We start from the raw sequence: 11,358 nt of genomic DNA on the forward strand, positions 1-11,358 counted from the left end.
AAAAAAAAAAAAAAAAGATATTCTACCACCACAAAGTCTTTTTCAGTATGCTCTAAATTATCTTGACCTTTAAACTTCTCTAATATTCAGAGTCCTTGGTCTATATTATAAGGAAATTATCTAAAAGTATTCAGACTTTATAATCAGTTTTTTAAAAAGCATTTTTCTTTATAGTTTAAAGTGCAAGAGAGCAACTAAAGTGAGGGTTGCTGATAGAAGAGTTCAGATGAAAAACTAGTCTCAGTCTCAGAGGTTATATAACCAGAGTACTGAAGATAAACTGGTTACTATGGTAACCTCATTTTTTATTGATTAGTAGAATAGTCTTACAAACCTTCAATAATCTATTGGCAAATTAAGGTTAACCAGAGTAAAACAATGAAGCTCCCTTTAACAAGTATAAGAGAGAAAATTAATGACCACTATGTTTTGGAGCAAAAGCATATGGTATATACTGTCCAAAGCTTTGCCTCACTTAGATTTAGATGTCATGATTTATATGATATTTATATGACACAGTAATAATTATTAGGACCTGCTCAAATGCATACACTGAGATTCTCTTTTCTGATCATTCAAATGTGTACCTGCCCATGTTACTTTTCTATTTTTTTTTTTTAAAGAATTTTAACAAGGACCGGTGCGATGGCTCAGTGGACGAAGAACCTGCCTGCTTTGGCAAGCTCAGGAATCAGGACTGGCCCTGCCCACTGGGTGTGCAGAGCCAGCAGTCGAGACCCGGCATGGTGGCACACTCCTGTAATCCCAACACTGGGGAGGCAGAAAGCAGGAGGATCGCTGAGGCTGAGCTGCACAGGGAGACCCTGTACCAAATACATAAAATGGAAAAAAAAAAAAGAAAAGAAAAAGAATTTTAACAGGTTAATGCCAGAGATCCAGATTAAAATTTGCCATTCTACGATGAATCTTTTAATTCAGTGGTTGTTATTTTTCAGTATAAGTGAGATGATCATATTCTAAACTCTACAAGTAAAAATTACTATCCATCTCTACAAAGGCTGGGCATCATACTTAAACAAATCAAATGATGAGATAAGCCACTTTATTCTTAAATATGAGAAATAGCAGACAAAAGACTTAGATTGATGAGGAAATTGTTCATGGTATTTTCTCTCGAAGACTGTGATTTTTTTTCAAGCCTCTTCATGTGCACGTGCGAAGTGTACATATAAAACTTTGCTTGCCCTCACGTTTCCTAGCAACTCTCCTCAAATCAATAGCTCCATGTTGCCTAATAGCTCCTCTTCTACCTGCCCATCTCTAAGTAAATATAATTTTCATTGGCTCTCTAAAGTTTTCAAGCAACTCCAGAATTTTATTAATCTATTCACAACATCTTTCAGTGGTACTGTTACATCTCCAAAAAATGTTAATTCATTACTAGCATTAGAGTTTTATGATTTATATACAAATATTAGCTTAATAGTTATTTTATGTTACTTAAAATAGTAATATTTATTAGTCTTATAAAGATTTTAAGTACCTAGCCACACACATGAACACATGCACAAAAAAAAGAGTATAAAAATCCTTGTCAGAGAAGGGGAAAAGAAATATTCCAGAGTAAGACTGTGGGTCTAGGTTAAAAACTCAAGAACTCTTCCACTTTTTTTTTCCCTCAAAACATGTCCTCCCTTTGATGACCGTATTCATTTGCTTTTAAACCTTGGATCTCGAAGATACCTGGAGAAAATGAGATTTGGCTCAGAAAAGAAATGTACTTAAGCCCAACGATGAGAAATAACCCATTTTCTATCAGCAGTTTGTAAGACCAATATTCTTATCTATCATTAAGAGAGTACTTAAGCAGATGAAACTGGATCCAAGTCAATAATATCTTCATTCAATGAAGGGGAAAAGCAAGAAAAGCTACTATGCATTATATAACTTCTGTGTGCAACAATATGCCTGAATTACTTTCATCTCTATTCAGGTGGGCAACAATTTAAGTATTCAGTGGGCTGGATATTGTTGTCCATTTTCCAGAATTAGCTGTTTCCAAACATAACCTGCTCATGTAGTCCTGAGTTACCTACTCTATGTTCCCATAATTGTTTTCCCCAGACCTTTAAAAGTGGCCTTATTTATAGGCTCTGTCCTGTCCCATTTTTCTTTCTGATATACTTACCCTTCAGTATTATTTATTAATTATTGAATACTTGGTGTGTACAAAATAATTTATATAAAATGTCCATTATTCATCAGAACAGTAAATAACGTTATCCTTTTCATCACATATGAGGAAACTGTGGCTTAGAGATGTTGACTTACTTGATTTAATGTGTAGTGCAAGTGTTGAAAGCCAGTTTAAACCTAGATCTCTTAAAACCCAAAACCAAGATCCTTAATCTCTGTGTTAACAGCTCTCAAATTTCAGCATGCAAAGGTGATCTGCTAAAATGTAGATTGTTCGAAGTTATTCCTAGACTTGTTTCATGGTTTTTGCATTTTTAACAAATTCTCAGATAAGACCGATTCCACTGATCCTAAGCCACACTTCAAAATCTTTACAGTACAATACATTCAACCCACCCTCTGCCCATCCTATAAAGCAGTGGTTCTTACCCAACTACACCTTTGAATCACCTGGGGAAGTTTTCTGAAATAAGTAAAATCCCTAGGCCTAGGCCCCGCACCAGAAAAAGTACAGAAGGCTTTCCGTACAGAAGTACAGAAGGCTTTCTGCAGTCAATGCTTGTGAGCAGGTATGTTTTAAATAGTCTCAGGATATTCTAATGCAGAGGGCTGTGAACCAATGAGAACTAGTAAGCAGAGCACAAACTTTGCAATTAAATTTTCTGGGTTCAAATTTCAGTCCTATTCCCTTCTAAACCATTTGGCCTTAGAAATACTATTAAACTCTTGTCTCATTTACTCTTCTCTTATAGCTGGGACAAATGTCTGACACCAAAAATGAAGGAAGGAAAGGTTCATTTAGCTCACAGTACATGGAGGTTTCAGATTTACTCGGCTGGCTCCAAGGCAGACTGGCACATGGCAAAGGGTATCCGTTCATGGTGGCAGAGCAACAACAATGCAACAGAGAGAGAAAGTCTGTCTCTCTTATATTACATTCAGGCTATCCAGCCCAAGGTGGGGTATAGTACTCACTCCCATAATCCCAAGGATACTAAAACCCATAATCCCAGTAGATCATGAGCTAATGTCAAAGTCTAGAAGTCCAAAACCCATGACTGCATGAAGCTTTGGGGGTACAACTAGACACAAACCATAACACCTCTCAATATTTTTTTCTCAAATCTTTTAATCATATTTATAGATTAAATAAAAAATGAATATACAGTAGAAGTTTGACACCACAAAATATTGATTTTTTAAATTTATATATTTGGCACAGAGTCTCACTATGCAGCTCAGACTTGTAGTGCTTCTCCTGTTTTCAGCCTCCCCAGAACTGGAATTACAGGCATGCACCACCACACTCAGACTCAGTGGCACGGGCGCAGGGTCATTGCGGCCTGTGGTGCCAGGGGCCAAACCCCAGTCCCTGTACTTGCCTAAGCATACGCTTAGTCTGCTGAACTATCTCATCAGTCTCAGATACTAATTTTGATGCTACAAGCTAATTACAAAAAAAAAAAAGCAGGTCACGTCTTCTGCATTATGTCTTTCCCCAGTAGCCGTATTTCTCTGGTTTGTCTTCAAATAAAGCCCTGTTCTGTGGTCCAGTGCTAATGAGCCTTTGCATATTCATTCCTATACCTCTGCATGTCACTATTCCTAGATACCAGGATGCAAATAAGGTCCGCGATATCTTAGGACGCTTAGCACCTGCAACTTCCTCTGCTTCTTCCATTTTCTGCAGTCTTTGGCGCCAGAAGACAATGTGAAGTAAGACCCTCTCCTTTGGTCTCCGTACGTTCCTATAGTTCTTTTGAAGTCCATTCCAAAGCTTAGCCCAACAAAGTTAACAGCATCACACATGCAGCTGCATGAATACTAAATTTTTTTCAGAAAACCAAAGGAATTAAGAAGTTTCTATGATAATCAAAGTGAGAAATCACAATGGCTTGTAAAATAGTAAAGGAAATGGTAAAATCTTATTGGTTGCCAAGTATGTTTGTGATAATTAATTGTGATGTATCAACTTGATTTTCCACTTAGCAGATTAGCAGGGCTCTGGGAGTGTGCGTGGATGGCTGATGAGTTGGCTACAAACCGAAGACAGAAGACTCCATTCCCCAGCAGCACACAAATTAGCTCTCAGTTTCCCAACCCTCCACTACTATGGAACCTTCTGGTGTGCCAGTGATAGACAGCTATTTTGGATTCTTCCTCTTTGCTGCTGCAGTCAGCCACTGGTACACCTCCCCTTTTGTTCCTACCCTTGTATAATTATACATATATTTTATATTGATTCTGTTCCTTTAGGGAGCACTAATGCACTATTCAAGGAAGAGATAACAGAATATTCTAGTTATTTCACTAAAAGTGTGCAAAAGTTCAGGGAGATAGCTCAGTGGCATAAGCGCCTGCCTGGCAAGCACAAGGTCCCAAGTTCGATCCCCAGTACCACCAAAACCAAAAACAAAATGAAAGAAATCTATGCCTTTTTAAGGCTGGGGAGATAGCTCAGCAACCTAAGCTGCCCAGCAAACACAAATATCTGGGTTTGATCCCCAGTACTGTATGTCATTCCACAGTGCTGGCCACAGAAACTGGGTGTGGTGGCACATGCCTGTAATCCCAACACTGGGGAGGCTGAGACAGGAGGATCACTATGACTCATACTCTGATGACTCATACTCTCAACAAAAGAGAGACAGACTTGCTCTCTGTTACCATGGTTGCCACTGTTCCTCCCATTTGCTCTCTTGCTCTTTCCCACTACCCTGAATGGCTGTCCTCTGCCATGTGCCACTCAGCCTTGGAGCCAGCTGAGCATGGACTGAAACCTCCACTGACTGTGAGCTAAATAAACCTTTCCTTTCTTAACCATGAGTGTCACGTATTTTGTCTCAGAAATGAGGAAAAAGAAACTGAGACAAAGTGGATTATTCAGAGTAGTAATGGAGAAGGGATTTTGGCGACCTAGTTCCAGAGGGTACAATAGTGACTGAGAAGAGAGAAAACTGTTGTATATGTTTTCCCAGAAGCCAAGCAAAGGAATTATCTGCAAAGTAGGGAACAGTCAAGCAAGAGTATTAGTCACTAGAGGCCATGCCATACACCATTTTACCTAACAGTGAGGAACAAAAATAAATAGGGATGGACTTACACGTTTTAAATAACATGAACAAGGATTCCCAAGATAATTTAGATTCTACAGTGTCTCATTGGGTCAGGCATGATTTGCAACTCATATTGTCAGTATTAAACAGGACTCCTACAAGATTTCAAAATCTAAATAAAACTATAACTAAACAGTTTCTTTAAAACAAAATATCACTCATTGTATAGGAAAGCAGCAGGAGAGACGCAGAGATACAAAGTTGTGGGAGCGATGCAAAGAGAACACCAGGTTTTTACTTTCTATTTTTGATTTGCATGTACAGATTTTGTGAAAACGTGCTGTTTCTGTAGGTGACATAAGGACAGCCTAACGTACCAAGGAGAAACTGTCAGCATGGCACGTAGTATCCGAATTGTAGGAAGGACTTTGATGCCAACACAAATGCTACCTTCTCCTTATCAGCAGATGAAGGTCACAAAGTTCAGACAGTGTGTGTCCATTTTCCTCAGCAGTGCTGAGCTCAAAACAAAACAATCTTCCTGGCCTTCTTCAGGGCCAAACCTAGGTCCACTGGCTGAAAATAGGCCTGCTGCTGCTGTGCAGGCTGAGCTAACCAAGCCCTTCTTTTGTCTTGATTGTTTGTTTTTCTCTCAGTAAACAGAGGTCTCCCCTTCAGCCCTCAAGAGGTCCTAAACTTAAGTGGAATCAGTGGCTGGGATTTTCTTTCAAGTGAGTACTGCCTTCAGCAAGGGCGTCCCTTAAAATGCATCAGACCCTCCCTCTGTAGGAATCCCTCACTCTTCAACTCTCTAGCTGTCTTTCCTCCTAGGGGGCCATGGGAAGGTTAATTGGTAATTTCTCTTTGACTATGAAGCCTATTTAGCTAATTGCTTAGGTTTTTTGATGTTATTTTTAGAAGGCTGGTTTAGAAAAAAATTTTTGAAGAGGCTCATCTCCTTCCATTTACCTTCAGATGTGTTTTTTTTCAACTTAAAGACAAATAGTTCTGATTTCATTCTATATTATTAAAGGGGATGAACCCATTTTTAGCCTGTAGAAATGAGTTTTATAGAGGAAAATAAAAGAACTTCCTTTCTAAATTTTGTGTTGTTTGACTCTGAGAAACAGGAAGTCAGCTATCGAACATCAGAGGTAAAACTACAAGGATTGTATCTAGCAGAAATTCAAGTGAATTCACCTGAATGTCCCTTTCTCATCATCACCTTCTCTGATCACACTTTCTGTACTACATAATTTGTTGATCTATAGCCAGCACACTGACACTTTCTTTTTCTTTTAATTAATTTTATTGAGAAACAAATACCAATGAGACAGTTTCAAAACCAATTAATAGGACAGTTTCAATAATTAATACATTGCATAATGTTGTCTTCTAGTGGTTATTCATTGTACAAGATGCAGACATGATATCCTGTCCACAAACACTATTAGAACAAATCTTTCTGTTCACTGAATTAAGAGAAAGTAGCTATATATCTATCTTAACTATTTTGAATATACAAATACAAAATGGTCCTTCATTTGTATACCCCCCTTTTTTTTGTTTAGTTTTGTTAGAGCCGGGGAGATAGCTCAGCAGAATAAGCACTTGCCTGACACTTTCATATACAACCTGCATATAGCATGAAGCTATTCAGCATAATATAGTCTGATGATTTTATATCTCCCCCGTTAGAAAACAAACTCCATGAAATCAAGGACTATGTAGTTGTATTCTTTATAATTCAAACGCTCTCTCCAATACTCAAAGATGCTAAAATTCAATAAATATTTGTTGAACAAAATTTTTAAAAAATGAGTCAATCATAATTCAGGTTAGAATTACACAACTTCCTAAGATAGTTACAATTAATTTTTTGGACCCTGGCTCACCGTCAGACGTCATATTACATTGGTGCAGTGTATCATTTTCCTTTATTATTTGTAAGCTATATTTAACTGCAACTGGAAAGTGAAAAGGTTAGCTCATTCCATTGCATTATACTGTACTACAATGGCCTAAATAATTCATTTTACTTTTTCATATTCTTTCATGTTTACTTAACATATATTGTGCTGCCTATTTACTAATTTTTGCTAGTTTAATTAATGTGATGTATGGGGGATTTTTCCTTGTAAGAGAGAGGAAGTATGTTCTTTCTATTAATGTCTAAGTTTGCTTTTCCTGCACTTACTACAAGACTTTGTCCTTCACTAAGAACAGGAAAAGTTATTGTCCCACAAGGTGCACTATTTTCTTTGTAAAGCCCTCCACCTCCATCCTGCGTTTGCACAATACTCACATAATCAAATTTCAAGATGCCATTCTGTGCCCCATAATGTCATTTTGGACAAGGGCAAAATGCCCACAGAACATTCCATGCCATCATACCACCCAATGGCACTGTGATCATCTCAGTCTCAACACCTTCCACGTCTACACAAGCTCAAATACCCTCTATGACATTGATATTAAATTGCATAATGAAGCATTTCTCAGAATCTACTTCCATTATTAAAGCAGCACGCCCTGGGCCACACTGCCCTCTTTATCTCCCTCTTTCCGTGGTATGCAGCCAACCTCAAGAACCACCACTGCTCTCGAAAGTAAATCCAAAGAGATTCAGAGAATAAAAATGCACCAGCTTGGATGCAGGAGAGAAGAAAAAAAGACAGTGGAGAAACAGAGAAAGCCCTTGAAATAATCTTTCAGTATTCATTTACCCTCTGCACAACTGCTAGGTTGTGTTGATATATTGTAGGACTGAAAGTACCGAACTAGAGGATGCTGCCCTTTGCTGCAGTGTGCGCAACTGCAGAACTGTTTCATTCTTGAGATGAGCATGCCCCTCTTAGACACATCCATTCACTTGAGGAAGTCTGGTAAGGCAGACGCTGACCTCCCCACGGCGGCTGTGGCAGCGCTCTCCGGGGCCTCCTCCCACAGGTGTAGCATGGCAGCCCTTAGGGAGAAGCCCATCGCCCCTGTTGTGGAAGAGGATGCTTGCCGGGGTGCCCGATAGCAAGAGCACCCTAGTGGGTGCGGGGCACGTTGGTATGGTGTGTGCTGTCAGCATTCTGGGAGAGTTTCTGGCAGACGAACTTGCCCTTGTGGATGTTTTAGAAGACACATTCAAAGGAGAAACGATGGATCTGCAGCATAGAAGCGTGTTTCTTCACACAGCTGAAACTGTGGCAGCTAAAGATTACTCAGTAACTGCCAACTCGAAGATTGTGGTGGTGACTGCCGGAGTCCGTCAGCAAGAAGGGGAGAGTTGCCTTACTACGGTGCAGAGAAACGTCAATGTCTTCAAGTTCACTGTTCCTCGACCGTCAAGAACAATCAATACTACACCATCAGTATGGTTTCCAACCCAGTGGATATATCTTACCTATGCTACCTGGAAACTAAGTGGATTGCCCAAGCACCGTGCGACTGAAAGAGGATGCAATCTGGATTCGGCTCGATTTCGCTGTCTTAGGGCTGAAAAGCTTGGCATTCATCCTAGTAACTGCCACAGATGGGTTCTGGGCGAGCATGGTGACTCGAGTGTGGCTATCTGGAGTGCAGCGAATGCCGCGGTGTGTCCCTCCAGGATCTGAATCCGGAAGTGGGCTCGGACAATGATAGCGAGAACCAGAAGGAAGTGCATGAGATGGGGTTGAAAGTGCCCACGAAGTCATCAAGCTAAAAAGGCGCACGAACTGGGCCTTCAGCTTGAGTGTGGCCAATCTTATTGAGTCCATCCTGAAGAATCTATCCAGGATTCACCCAGTTACAAGCAAGGGCATGCACAGCATTAAGAAGGAAGTCTTCCTGAGCCTTCCCTGCAGCCTGAATGCTCCGGGCTTGACCAGCGTTATCAACCAGAAGCTGAAGGATAAAGAGGTCTCTCAGCTCAAGAACAGTGCAGATACCTGTGGGACATCCAGAAGGACCTACAGGACCTGGGGCTACCGTGTTCCAGGCTGCAGAAGTTTAAAAACTACCCTGTGACTAATCCTGAGCTTTAGCCTTCATCCACATCCATGGGTCACAGTTTGCTTCTTCCTTAATATCTGATAGGAGCCCACAGAATCAAAGCCCAGGCTTGGGTTAATGCTTGCAGTGTGATCTCTTGAACAAACAAAATTAACTATTGCAGTGTAAAAAAAAAAAAAAGTCTGATTAAAAAACAAAAAAAAGACAGGGGTCAGTATCATCTCTTAGTTGTAGGGTTGCTGAAAATTACCTGCCTAGACATTTTCTCTTGGCCCCATCACTGTAGTGCCAAGTCTGTGCTGAGGATAAATCTTTTCACTGTCATTTCCATCACAGACCTCAAAAGCTCCAGCTGAACGGGGTCTCACTTAGACTCTAGAACCAGAACCACACAGCCACCTTCCTATTCAGCCAACCCCCCTCTCCAGCCACTCCACCCGATATTTCTGGCCTGCACGTGAGGGTTTCCCTAGCTCTGTGCTTGTCTTAAAAGTTTCAGAAATCATAAGAAAAAAAGAAACAAAAACACTTTCTGGCTTGATAAATCAAGCCATGTAGTTTTCATTACATCAAAATGGCAAAATTAAAGATCAAAATGAAGTTCATCCTAAATCCTGCCTTTCTCCATGTGAAAAGGATATTTACAATGTTTGAGTTGATTCTAGTAATGAATCAATATGCTATCGATTATTTTCCACCTCATGGAAATAACCCCAGTAGATATATTTTTCAACTAAAATTATACACATTAGTGGGTCTTACATGCAGATTTGCCAGTGCATGTTCAGTCACTTTGGCCACCTTACAAATATAGGGGTATCTTAACAAAATACAGATGGCTGGGCTCTCAGGAAGTAATGCTCAGCTTTGGCTGCATGGTGAAAGCTTCACAGAATATCCAAATGTAATCTCAGGGATTATACCCCTAGCGCATAGCTCTGAAGTCTCTTCACATGGTGTACAGCCAAGCTCGATAACCACTGCTCTAGGCCTTACATTTAAAGAGGTTCAAAGAGTAAAGTTGCACCAGCTGGAGTGGAAGAGGAAAGAAGAAAAGCAGAAAAAGAGTACAAAAACAAAACAAAATAAAATTTCCTTGAAATCAAAAAGAGGAGAGTATTCAAAGTACCTCCTTTCCTGAGCCCAACAGCTTGACTTCAACTCACAGGCAAGAGAAACTGGCTATGTGGTTGTCCTTCCCTGACAGTACTTAGCAGTTACACTACAGCGAAGTGGATTAGAAGTGCTGTAATCCCTTGAGTCTTCTGGTGATGTTTCAGGAGAAATTTAGAATGTCTTCGTGACTCCAGTGAAGAGAAATGAGAACAAAATCCATTAACAGACTTTCCTGACAGACGGATCAGACAAGCCTGCGAGGTCTCCATCTTGCACAAACCCCTGCGGTTGCCAGGAGCTTCTGAACTGTAGTTTCGGGTAAGGAGAAGAAACTAAAATGCTTTCCATTCACAAAGCATTTTTATTTAAGCATTTCCGGTAAGAAGCCTCAAAAGAGCTGAGAAGAAAGTGATGTGGTTTGCTTTAATTTGTTCTTTCATTCCAAATAAAATTTGACTTTCAGTTCTAATTTTGTACTTGTAATTCTACATTCTTTTCCTCAATGAAGGTCCTTCATGGACTAAGCTTCTGATTCCATGAAGCCTGAATTCAGCCTTACTCATGACACTCCCTAGAAAAAACAAAGAAAAAGAAGCAAAAGGAAAAGAGAAGAAAAGCACAAAGCTTAATTCAAGTTGGCATCTCCTCACTATGCATTATGAAAACAAAATGAAGATTTATGCCATCAACAAACAAATCAGGAACACTAGAATTTGTTAAACAGAGTATAGGGAGGAAGGCAGCATTTTTATCCTATAGTTAACTCCTACACTTAGAAAAGTACAGACAATGCCTTGTTCAAATGTAATTACCAATATAGTGCCTAGTCTTTAATAGGAACTCTTCCAGCATAAATGTTTATGCTCCAGAGAAATCACCAGACCCACCAGAATGTTTACTATGAACCATAATCTTGGGGCTGTAGTTTTTAGACTGATGCCTAAATAGAGTATTGCATTTTTTTTTCTTTTCAAAGTTTTATTGATAAACATATAGCAATGAGACAGTTTCAAATCAAATCGAAAGTACAGTTTCAACAAATAAT

At 39.6% G+C, this 11,358-nt stretch overlaps 1 pseudogene; it reads left to right on the forward strand.

The window, feature by feature from the left end:
* Positions 1 to 8,169: 8,169 nt before the first annotated feature.
* Positions 8,170 to 9,229, forward strand: LOC101584948 (annotated as a pseudogene).
* The last annotated feature ends 2,129 nt before the right edge of the window (positions 9,230 to 11,358 follow it).

The sequence above is a fragment of the Octodon degus genome, unplaced genomic scaffold (assembly GCF_000260255.1).
Source record: "Octodon degus isolate 3935 unplaced genomic scaffold, OctDeg1.0 scaffold00066, whole genome shotgun sequence".
Lineage (NCBI taxonomy): Eukaryota > Metazoa > Chordata > Mammalia > Rodentia > Octodontidae > Octodon > Octodon degus.